This window comes from Triturus cristatus, chromosome 6, assembly GCF_964204655.1.
Source record: "Triturus cristatus chromosome 6, aTriCri1.1, whole genome shotgun sequence".
NCBI classification, from domain to species: Eukaryota; Metazoa; Chordata; class Amphibia; order Caudata; family Salamandridae; genus Triturus; species Triturus cristatus.
Genome location: NC_140589.1, coordinates 1,736,575,532 through 1,736,588,453, shown reverse-complemented (window position 1 = coordinate 1,736,588,453; position 12,922 = coordinate 1,736,575,532). Strand labels below are relative to the sequence as shown.

General features: G+C 45.3%; 1 protein-coding gene across 3 annotated transcripts in view; it reads right to left on the bottom strand.

Annotated features, from left to right (window-relative positions):
• The window catches only part of DISP1 (dispatched RND transporter family member 1), a 586,767-nt gene that overhangs the window by 267,532 nt on the left and 306,313 nt on the right, over positions 1 to 12,922 (bottom strand). The window lies entirely within an intron of this gene.

The following is a 12,922-nucleotide window of genomic DNA, read 5'->3' as shown; positions in this document are numbered from 1 at the left end:
TCATGACAATAATTACCTTCAGTATGCCAGGGCTCACTTACATTCACTCACACTAATCCATTCGTTTTAATTCCCTTGCACCTAATCTTACTCTCACTCCATCATTCTCACTCACTTTTTCTCATTCACTCAGCCATCATTCACACTTGCTCATACTTGTTCACACTTATTTACACTCAGTTTACTCATTCCTATTTAATCTCAAACACTAACTCATTTCATAGTCACTCACTGTCACTCCCTACTTACACCCACTAACATTCCCTCACACTCATTCTTACACATTCATACTCATTTGCAGTCACTCTTTCTCACTCGATCTGACTCATTACCAATCTTACCCATTAGCTGTTCCTGACACATACACTTTTGCTCACCCACATATGCTTACACAAACTCTCACATATACACAGGCTCTTTTACATAAACACCTTCTCACCTGCAAGCACTCAGACAACATATATTTAAAAGCATGTTTTAATTAACTCGGCTGCCAGTTAAAGCCAAGTCCCAGCTAACTATTCTCAATTTTTCACTATACCAACAGTGATAATAGAGTAATATTCACTATAAGTGCAATAAAATAATGATCAGAAAGGAGGGGAGAGCCCCAATGACCATTCTGGCAAGCCACCCATGTTCTTGGCACTGAATTTGCCACCTCGGAGGACAGGGGGTAGCAAAGGCTGTGCCAAGGGTTTTCAGCTGCGACCCTTAAAATACACCCGTGTAAGATTGCGTCACAGACTGGGTGCAGTCAGCAATTTCCAAAGTTAGAATGAATCATAGTAATGATAAAAGTTATCTGATTAGAATAAAAAAATGCCTTTATAGCTCCCGCAGAAGGGAAGGTAGACCTTATAAGTCCCAAGTGTAGGCTGTTATAGAGCTATACATTTTTGCCGTTTGGACAGCAAACCTGTTTATGGTTTGATATGTCCTCAGAATTATTTTGGTTATATTTTGTTACCCTGTAGACACAGCTGCCAAGAGAGCTTGGCATCTGTGACAGAAGCAGTTACGCTTCAGTTAAAGATTTGTTTTCCCTACTGTTTCTACACTGTGGTTCAGCACATTCTCAGGCCATGCCCCCATCTCCATTCAAGTGGCCTTCTTAAATATCTTGGGTGTGTTTGCGCAGCTGACATGTTGAAAGGCAAACCTGTCTGTGCCGTACATGCTGCTCAGCAGGACCTCCATGATGAGCACATTTCCTACTCAAGGGCGGAACTGCTTCAGTTCTGGCCAGGAGGTAAGTTGTGTCCCATCACTTTGGTATCTAATAACCTATTTGGTATATATTACCTTTTCTTGCATCTCTTACTACTGCATGGCTTAGGAGAAAATCAGGAAACTCTTGATCGCAGGATCAACTGGCCAAAGGCAGATGCTCCTCCTCAACTGCCCGTTCCTTTCCCAAACACCACATAGTAGATGCTTTGTTTCTTCCCACCAGGGCACCTTGTTCCTTACCGAAACGTGCTTTCATGATGCTTCTGCCTTTGATTTTATGTCTGCCATTCCAGTAGGCTAGTTATAGGACAGATTTGTGAAAGTAAGCGAAGCAGAGGCCTCGCTATTAGTTTGCAATTCCATTGCATGTACGACTCATTCTAGCCCGAGGCTTGCATCATGCGAGACACTGCCGTTTTCACATAGTTTCGTTCCCACTCACTCTCTCTGGAGCTGTAGTGTACCACCCCCATGGAACCAAGGGTACCTTTGCACAGGGGCTATTGATCTTGCTGCTTCCCTTGATCTTTAAATCTGCTTCCTTCATTTTGTTAGACCTGACTCTTCACCTGAACTCCACCAAAGACATGGAGATGAGCTCCTTCTGTGATTCTGCCGAGGCCTTTGACCTACATTTCCTTTCTGAGGCCCTTATTCATATGGAAGGCCATTTTCTTGATTCGATTTTCCCTAATACTCACTACATCAGAATTGATATTCCTCCCTCCCTCTTCTATGCGCATCATTCTGCTGTTCCTTTCTTACTATTGAGACCCCTCGTATCTAAGGAAAAGTCTGAGCCCAAGACACCTTTATCCATCAGGCCATTGGAAGAGATCCACTTCAGCAATGTCTCTCCTCACCCTAATCACCTAAGTTATACTGGCCGATGCTCCTTCAATCAGTGGCCTAACACCACTCTCACTCTCTCACTAAGCTTGCCTCGCCTTAAATGATCGTTAGAATCCGTCCTTCAGGCCCCCAGTACTCCAAAGAGATGCGTGATAAAAAAAAAAAAAAGAAAAAGAGTACAAAACCTCAAATATGCTTGTTGGGTTGCTTATCACCTCAAAGTCAAATCCACCTACAAAGCAGCCATCAAAAAAGTATGCTAATATTTAAGCCGCTCGGTGTGCGTTGTCTGACATCTTTAAGATGCTAGGGAGCTAATTCATCCTTCTTTCTCTGACAATAAAATCAAGGCCTCCCGAGAGCTCTGTATGGAACTTTGAAACTTCTTCCATCAAAAATTGCCTCCACCCACTTCAAATTTCTTCCCCAACCCCCCATACAAGACAAACCAGCCAAGATCTTGCACTCTCAGTCCACTAAAAGCATTGATCTCACCAACTTTCATACTCTCACTCAGGAGGAGGTTATTCAAGCTCTTTGGGCCACTAAATAAGGCTCACTCTCCGATGCTTGCCCATCACGTTTTGAGCTCCTAATTTCAACAAGCACTGGCAAAGGCAATACTTTTTCCACTGGCTTCAATTTTTTTTTAACCTTTTGTAAAGCAGCACAAGCTGTTGTGCAATATGGCTTAAAGTTAAAAAAAGGTACCATGACGCAGCCAGCATTGAACGCATCAATATTGTTTTATTTCCTTTAAGTCATGCTGCGCAGCAGCCTATACTGTTATGAAATATGTATAAAAACAGCGCATGGGGCTTGGGGGGAGGGGAGGTCAAGCAACTTGAGGGAGGAGGGTGGGAAACATAAGGGAGTGTGGGAGGAGGTCAGCGAGGGGTGGTGGTTGAAACAAGGGAGAGCGAGGGAGGGGGTAGTGGTTGAAACAAGGGAGATTTAAAAGCAACAGAGGGTGGGAGGTCTGTTAAAAACAGAGGAGCACATAAAAAAACATGCAGTAGCAAAAAGACATTGTTAATAAAGAAAAAAGTAACTCCAGCCACAAACCACATCAATGAAGACGGTATAAGAAAGAGGTACTTGGTCCATGCTCCACAGAAATACAAACGCACAAGGGGAGACCTGAAACCTACTGGAAATTGCCGACAGTAACCATTAAAAGCACAGAAATGAGATTGACAAATAAGCCAACAAATGCTAAGTAATAAACAGCGTGTAAGCCCATTTTAAGATATTTTATGTTATTCACATGATATTTCATAAGCACAGTGCCAGTGCAGGCGAAACATAAAAATCACCAGCCTCCCCTCTCACTATTCTTTGTACACTCTCCACCAGCTCTGCTATGCTCCCAGACACCTGGAAATATACTTACATCATACATATAAAACAACTGAATACTGACCCATATGTTCGGTCTCTTGTCTCATTTCATTACTCCTCTTCTCAACAAAAAATTAAGAAATGTATTAATTATCAACCTTTCTTGAAACAAATAATCATTTTGACCAATTCCAGTTGGGCTTTTGTCCCATCCATAGTACACAACCTACCCTAGTATAGTTGGTGGACGATCTAAGAAAGCTCTCGACAAGGGACACTCAGCTGCCCTCACCCGCCTGGGCTTGTCAGCAGTATTCAATACTGTCTCACCCCATTCTGGTTAAAAGGCTCCATCAGGCTGGCATCTGCAATGACACCCTCAGAGGGCTAGGGGATTTCCTGAGCAACACAACTCAATCTATAATTTGCTTCCATATAAATTTCCTTCCTGCTCCCATATTTGTGGGGTGCACCAGGGCTCATCTTTGAGCCCTAACTTAATATCTACATCACCCCCCTTGCCTCACTAGTTCATTCTTTTGGGTTTCAGTTAATTTCATATGTTGATAATATGCAGATGATTGTGTCCATCCCTGGTGCCCCAACTCACCACTTGTGCTAAGCTCCAAGGTTGACTGAGTACTGTCGCTCACTGGATGAGTTAACAAGTGTCTCATATTAAACAGCTCTAAGTTGGAGATGCTTCTTTTCGGCAAACAGACCCACACCTGGTTTTCTGCTTGGTGCCCGGTCAATCTGTGTGCTCCAAACAGCCCCACCTCTCAGGCAGATAATATGGGATATATCTTTGACAGGACTGTCTTTTGTAAAACAAATCTCGTGAGTAGTAGACTACTGCTTTAATTTGCTGCATAAAATAAGGAAAATATTTCCTCTTACAATTCACATGTGCAAAACCATCATTCATAAATTGGTCACATCTCACCTGGACATCGGCAATGCAATCTCTTTATGCATTCCAGATTTTCTTCTGCATTGTTTGCTGGGACTTCAGCACTTTGCTGCCAGGCAGGTTCTTTATCTCCCTCCATGCACATTCATCTCACTTCACCCGAGAGCCCTGCATTGGTTCCCTGTAGCCAAACAATGGCAGCTCAAAGCCCTATGCTTTTTACATTGTGCTAATAATGACTGGGCCCATCTACCTTAAGACTAAATTCACAAAGTATGCACCAGTCTGCTCTCTCAGATAATCTTCAGCCTGGCTAGTCACAATAGCTCTAATTTAAACAAGCATTGGCATAGCCAATAGGTCTCGCTTTTGGGACCGTATAAGTATTTAGATATGCAGCACAATATCCTCAATGCAACAACAACTGGGCAGCAAAAGCTCTAGCTACACCACTGGTTCCCTCTGCTGTCGGTATGATTTGTTAATGATCATGACTGTCTTCCTTTTGTTGAATTGCCAATAAAGAAAAATATATTTTTAAAAAACAAAACTTGAATGCACACAACCCGTAAGCACCGCTGAAGATTGGTGCCTTGGGCCTGGGCCCAGCTCGCACATGCCAAAGACAAGCCCTGCATGTTGCCCTCATTCTCCTGCACGTATGTACCCTGCCCCGTTATCAAGCAGCATGATTTCTGTGCACCCGTGCGTCCTTGTGCTCTGATTTTTCATCTTTAACATTACGAATGCGGTTACCAGCAGAAGCAATGGGAAGAATGCTCGCAGAATCCGGCGCTGGCACAGGCTGCAAGCAGTCTTTGTGTTCATGCAAAGTCAGCCAGGCACACTTGGAGCTCATGGTGAATTGCTCCTAGGCTTAGCCCCTCATATTCAGCAGAGACGTAAGTGAGAAAAGACAGGATTCGTTTATGTACATTTTATTTCGTTCTGCCCGAAGTGGGAGTTGGAAACATTATGGCAACTTTTTAGCTTTTTCTATATCCGTGCGTTCGTATGAGCCTACGCTATAAACACAAGTTTTGTTTTTATTAAATTTTTACAAATTTATTATAATTGAGATGCATAAAAAAAGAACCAGTTTTAGAGAGGCACAATACGGGCCCCAGCTAACAGACCTAACAATCTCTCGGCATGCGGGGGCGGGGGAGCGCATTCCAGGCGGGGGAGCGAACCCTTTGAAGTATGATGCCGAGGCTGTATAGCTACACGTGCACGCGCCAGTGGGCTGAAGCGCTTCCCCAAACGGATTGCATGGCGGCACGATGCACGTGATTGTGCGCGTGCTCGCCATGCAATCCACTTTTGGGAGCACTTTGAAATGCCCCTCTTACTAGAGTCTCGCATAGCGATTGCGGAAACGCAATAGCTAGGCGAGACCTAAAAAACGTATGCTAGGAGGCCAAGTTTTTCCTTAAAGTCGGCCAAACTTTGTAACAGTACGAGAACCGCACTCAAGAATACTTCTGAGCTCCCTATCTTCAGGAAGAGACTCGCAACCTGACTTTTCTCCAGACCCAGGGTTTAGTATTCCTCAGTTATCTTGTTCTCCTTCTTACTGGGTATTAGCATGCTTTACCAATACTAAAAAAATAAACCTTAAGCCTCAGAGGAGGGATTTGCTGGTGTATGAGATTTCATTCTGGATCTTAAAGCAACGGCTATGTACGCAATTGTATAAAAGAAGGCTACTTTGGAAAAAGCTCACTCCAAAGTCATGTAGGGCTTGGTGGGCAAAGTAGAAAGACTTGAAGGAGTCATTTCTGGCTACACTAACAGTGCAGAGCGTACAGCACTGGGGTGATATAGTCACAAGGCTCAAAATGGACAGGTATACTAGCAGGTAAATTATGATCGACTAAAATCTGGACAGGAATTATTCTTGTTGTCCCAAGGTAAAGGCAATCAGCATAACCCAGACGTGAGAGCACCAAAGCAATAAAGGCTTGAGAGCAATGAGGAAATACAAGAAAATGAAAGATTCGCCGTATCAGTTTTTTATAATGGAAGAAACATTATAAAAATTAGCTAACTTGGAGCCTGTATGGCACAACAATTCCCTCTACTGCCAATGAATGGCATGTGACAGACACTAAGTGTTTTACTTCAGAGAGGCTGCATTCTTGGGAGTGGGGCATCAATCTGTAAGTCAATAAATAAGTAGAACTAAAGTTAAGAATTTTAAACAGGATAATTACACCCATCGCTGCATATAAACATCTTCATACTACTAAACCAGTAAGCATCTTATAGTAGCACGTAGTGCTGTAGATTCACATGCTGTGCATACTATTGTCATCTAGTGTAGGACACAAATGTGTGCAAGTTGTTTTTGTTTGAAGAATTTCTGTCGAGTGACGAGGTACTGTGACTCCACCTCTTTCTTGCAATGAGCAATTTAGATGACTATGCAAGAGAAATAAGAAGGAATGATAACTGCAACAGCCAGAGGCATCCGGGGAGGAGGGTAGGCACATGTGAATCTGCAAAATTACATGTCAAGAACAGATGCCTACAAGGTAACATTTTCTGCTCAAAGTATGTGTGTCTGTAGATCCACATGTTGTGCATAGGCTGTGAAGCAGTCCTCTCCTACGTTGTAGCTAGCCTGTGGATGTTACAGAGAACTGTAAACGAGTATGCAGTACAGCCTGACCAACATTGGCTTGTTGAGGGGCTAATAAGTCTACACAGTAGTGCTTAGTAAAAGTATGCGGTGTAGACCAAGTTGTTGCTTTGGGGATATTCCAGAAGAAGGCCACAGAAGCCCCTTTCTTTCTAGTGGAGTGGGCCCTAGTAGGAGCAGGTCTTCCCCTTATGCAGTTCAGAAAAAGCAACAAACAGTTGTTGAGTTTTCCCAAAGGGATTTGTTCAGTTCACATAGTAGATTAAGGCTCATTTGACATCTAATGTATGAAGAGCCCTTTCTGCAACTTAGTCAGGTTGAGTAAAGAATACTGGGAGTTCTATATACTGGTTAATGTGGAAAGGAGAGACCACCTTAGGAAGAAATGTAGGATTGGAGCGAAGGACAACCCTAGCTCTATAAACCTGAAGAAAGGCTCTTGAGCTCACTGACACGCATTAATTAACCAGGAAAGCTAGCTTTCAAGTGAGAAATTGTAAGAGATATGACTAAAAGGTTTCAAACAGGGGACCCATAAGTACTGTGTGGACAATGTTGATATTTCAAGCCAGGGCCGGGTGCACCCAGGGAGGAATGACTCTTGAGTTCCTCCATAAAAGCTTTAATGACTGGAATCTTCAAGAGATAAGCATGTTGCCTATTTTGGACTTAAGCAGCAACAGTAGGCAAGTGTAGCTGAATGGAGATGAAGGCTAGACCACATGATTGAAGCTGTACTAAATAACAGACAATGTTATGAATTCCGGCTGCTAATGGGTCAATCTGGTTTGAAAGGCAGTAACAGGCAAACCTTTTCCATTTGTCAGCATAGCAGGCACCAAGGGTGGGCCTACATGCCTCTTTAGGAATATTCATGTATTCAGGAGGCAAATTGAGGCCCCCAAACTGTAAGAACTCAGGAGCCAGATAGCAAGTTTGAGACTACCGGGGTCAGGGTGCCTGATTTCTCCATAGTTCTGTGTAAGAAGGTCCGCCTGTTGGGGAGCTTCTCGTGCAGAACCTCCAAAAGCTCGATGGGAGTGGTGGGCCAGGGTTGTCTGGCCAAGTGGGATTCACCTGGATGAGTGTGAGGGAGGTCTGTCGCAGCCTTCGAACCACGAACGGAAGGAGGGGGGAGAGGTGGAAAAGCATAGGCAAATATCCCTGACCAGTTCATCCACAGGACATTGCCCACGGTCTCTGGGTGTGGGAATCTAGAGGAAAAGTTTGGGCATTTTGCATTTTTTGGTGTGTCAAAGAGGTCCACGTCCAGAGACCCCCAACATTGAAAGTAACCGGAGGAGGAATCCTGTGTCGAGTTTCCAGTCGTGGACTTGTTGCCGCATCCTGATGTAGAGGTCAGGAAAGTTGTTGTCCACTTCCGGGAGGTACTCCAGTAGCAGGTGGATCCTGTAGTGGACAGCCCAGCACCAGATGGACTGAGCTCGGCGAGAAAGGTAGGGGGAAAAAAGAGTACCTACCTGCTTCTGTATGTAGTACATGGCTGTCAAATTGTCTGTCTGTACAAGGACGATAGACAGCTCGCAGCTCCAGATAGTTGATGAGGAGGACTCTATGAAGAGAATCCCACTGATCTTGGACAGTCAGGTTTTGTAGATGCGCCCCTCCCCACCCTCAAACCCTGTTGTAATGGTAACCTGTGGAATTGGGTAGAGAAAAGACCGCCACTGCAAAAAACTGTTGGTGTTCCACTACCTCAGAGAGCGATGAATGCGGTGGCTGATCAAGAATAGATCTACCTAATGACCCTCCACCTGAGACCATCGATGCAACAAGCATTCTTGCAGTGGGCACATGTGCAATCTTGCGTGAGGTACTATGGCAATGCAGGAGACCATCATGCCTAGGAGGAACATGACTGTCCGAACTGTGACCTGTTGATTTGGCTGAAAAAAAGGCAGCAATGCATGGAAGGACTGGACTCATGCCAGACTGGGATAGGCTTTGCTGACCTCTGCATTGAGGACGGTTCCCAGATAGGGGAATTTGAAGGGTTTTGAAATGGGACTTTACAACGTTGATGGTATAGCCCAGTTTGGGAAGACGGTCTATAGTGGCTTGGGTGTGCACATGTGTTGAATGCTGTCTAATACCCACTGGACTAAGGTGACATGCTACGTGGTGGAAGGTTGGGGGGCGTGAGGTGAGTGGCAAGTTATTGCTTGGCTGAGGCAGCTCCTTTAGGGGAGCTATCCTTAATCCTTGGCCCAGAAGCCTCTGGATTCAGAGCAGCTAAACACACCTTGTGGGGTGGAAGCTTGGATCAGTGTCGAGGGGGAGCGGGAGCTGTACTCACAACCTGTTGAGCTGGTGGGAGGTTTTCAATCTCAAGCTCGTAGCTGGAACTTTCTTTTGGGGAGAAAGCCTCCTCGTCAACTGCCGAGGTCTGGGGTGTTCAAAATATCTGGGGTATCTTCTCTGCTCCTGTACGACATCTGGAGCTGAGAGGCCCAGTGGCCTCGAAGAGTCGTTTTTGACCGGAAGGAACAGCACGCGTCGCAAGAGGCCTGGACATCATCGGGCGAGAGGCAAAGATAGCAGACTTGTTGGACGTCGGCCCAAGGGTATTTCACACGACACCGATGGTAATATTGAAAAGGCATCTATTCCATCACAGGAGAGGCATGCCAGAACGTACCAATTGGAAGGGAAAGAGGCCCTGACAGACAAGGCCCCACTGAGTTCAATACCGACTCAGTGAGAGAATCCGTGAAGACCGAAAAGAACACTGCGGCGGAGTCCATTCAGAGCACTGGAGCACAAGTCCAAACCTGAAGGTGGAAAGAAAACAATCTAACATTGTAGCCGATTACCATACACATTGCAAGCAAGAGGTGGACTCACAGTACCTCGTGACTTAATAAGAGTTCTTTGAACAAAAACAAATTGCACACATCCGGGCCCAACACTAGATGTAAGGAGTGTGCAGAGAATGTGTATCTACAGCCACACGTTTCGAACATTTATTTACTTAACAGGCCCCCTTTACCTGCTCACACAGGATCTACAACATTTTATGGAAGGGCTGACACACCTCTTTAAATGACAATGCATCGGGATACAATAAACCACTACACTCTTGCCTAAATTCACTGTCTGATTGTATCTCTGCCTTTGATGCTGCAATACCTTCTGCTGACTTTCGAGTGAGTTTGCTCTGTACAAATACCAAGTAAATATATACTAATGAGATGAATCAGACTAAGAGTATTGCCACAGCGCTAGAAGAGTAGATACTGGTTCAACTGTTGATTCTGCAAGACCGAATGGTAGTCCTACTACAGGCCCTCAAATGTTTGCATGAAAGTCAGTCGTAGGTCGAAAGCAAAAGCCTCAATTTGCATTAGGGATCAGTTTAGTTCAAGAACGAAGTGGGTAGTCCCACAAGAGTCTAATCATGAGCTAAAAGTTGCTTGAAGAGATCAATGTTCACTGCTTTTTTGCAAGATGCTACTGTAGACATATATCTGAAATAAGGATTCAGCAAGTCCTATAGGTGAGCCCTCTAAGCATTTATTTTTCCCGTCATTTTTATTTTGCTTGTATTTTGGAACCCACTACTGGTAAAGTAGTGAGGGCTAGATTATGACCTGGGACCTTCTCCATGATACAATTTGAAAATAGTCAAAATAATTATGGATGATATCTTTTGTCCATCAGGAGACAATTAAGGTAAGGGGTGGCATCATTTGTTTTTTTTTTACTTTACCTCTTATTAGTTTTTCAGTTGTTTATATCTTTTCAAACAAAAACAGTGTTAAAAATCTGTCAGAGCAAGTAAGCAGTACAGGAATTAGAAGTGTAGAGACCACCAAGTGCCAGGAATATAAGAAGTGGGAGTCAGGAATTTTGGAGATATCGAGACCCTCCAACTGAATATGCTTTAAAAAACATTAAACTTCAGGTGCATGTCCTTGACATTTTCCCATCTACTCAACGTGGACTAGTTCAACATACCATTATATGGTAATGTTTGCTCAGATCAATACAACCTTTCCACTTGGTTTTGTATCCTTTTGAGGTTTATGTTGTGCCCTTTTGGGTCACCAACGTAGACAGACTATGTAGCAATAATCCTATAATCCAACAGAACTGCTCATGCATAAAAGGTTTTCCATCACCCAAATGAAAAGTTACTTTCCTTCGGTAACAATCTATCTGGTGGCTACTGCTTATAGATTCTGTACCTCTTGAATATTCCAGGTGCCAAAATGAATCTGGAAACTTTCAAAAGCTTGTGGACATTGGCACTGGGAACCGATTCCATGCTGGTGCCAGATACAATGTCATGGCTGCCATAAGTTCCCCAAAGCACCTTGATGTCAGTTCCCCGTCCATTTGTGCCCTTCAACGCAACTATCAAAAGGAGAACATCAAAAATTTGAGACAGTAGGCGGGAATGGGCACAGCAGATATCCTTATACACTTAATACATACTCTTATACGCCACCTAGCCAGTACTGGCCGTAGACACAATACTGCAGATTTTCCGAATCTTTGGGGACCATTCTGTATAACCTATCAACTGGGACAAATCTATTTTTGTTTATTTTTCAAAAACCTTTATTGAAAGTTATGCAAAGTGAGTTACAAGTAATGCAAGCATTACTTCAACAAATAACAGGAAAAAGCTGACAGGCCACATCAGTTGTCAATCACAGAAAAATTGTCATACCATTAATCATAAATAGGAGTGACAGGAAACGGAGCTTGGGGGGAGTAGAGAGGGGCATCGGATGGGGCGGTGCACCAGCGGAGAGGTCGCGGGGGAGCGGCAGGGAGAGGAGGCTGGGGTCCTACGAACCAGCACCGGCGCCTACCTCTAGCGGGGAGTCAGCAGGGAGCGTGGGAGAGGTCGCAGAGGGAGAAGCATGCCAAGAAAGGAGATACGAGACAAAAGGGCCCCCGATATCGCACGGGTGGCCCGTATTGGCGTTAGTTCCCAAAATTCTGCCAGGAGCGTCTGGCAACGTGAAGCATCCTCGAGCCAGGCACCAACCTTGGGTGCAGGCCTCCGACCCCAATGTATTGCAACTCTGCGACGCGTGAGAACAAGCAACATAGTCGTAAGCTGACGAGAGGCATCAAGGCAGTGTTTAACCAAACCAAGTAGACATGTCAATGGGTCCGGCGAGACAAGCGAGGAGTTAACCTCAGTGATGACGGCGCACACGTCGTGCCAGTATGCCGAAATCGGGGGACACAGCCAGGCGAGATGAGAGAAGCCCGCTGCAGGGGACGAACACCAGAGACAATAGTCACTGGGGGCCAGGCCCATTCTATATAGCTGGGCAGGGGAGGGTACAGCCTGTGCAAGTATTTAAAATGTATAAGGCGTAGACGATAATTTGGAGACAGACGTTTTGTCTGCTTGCAGCAGTATGACCAGTCCTCCTGAGAGAGATCGACACCGAGATCTTCGCTCCAGGCAATACGGGCACGGTCAGTGGAGAGCGAGGACGCCGCAAGCGTGGTGGCCAGTTTGCGAGGGGAAGTGGACGTGTATGCCAAGTCGAGGGCGGTCAGTAACGGGGGAGGCGTGTCCATGGGGCCAGACCCATCTGGAAGCGAAAAGAAATCGCCGTTGGGGTAGAGATCCGATAAGGTGGCCAGACCCAAGCCGGCCACGCGTTTGGCCATCCCGGCCGTGTGCAGGTAGGGAAAAGCCAGATAGTATGCTACAGGCATGGTACCGGCGGAGAGCAGGCCGGAACCCGAATACTTTTTAAGACCGTCTCGGGCCCAGCACAGGGTCTCCACCGTGTCAATCTCCCTGCGCGGTGGTTTTGTGGGAGCAAAGATAGCGGTCTGCAGGGGTAAGGGCGTAGCAAGGTCAGCATCCACCGCAACATGGGGCTGGAACGGCGTCGGGTGCAGCCAGAAATGGAGGAAGTTGGCTTGGGCACTTAGTGCATATA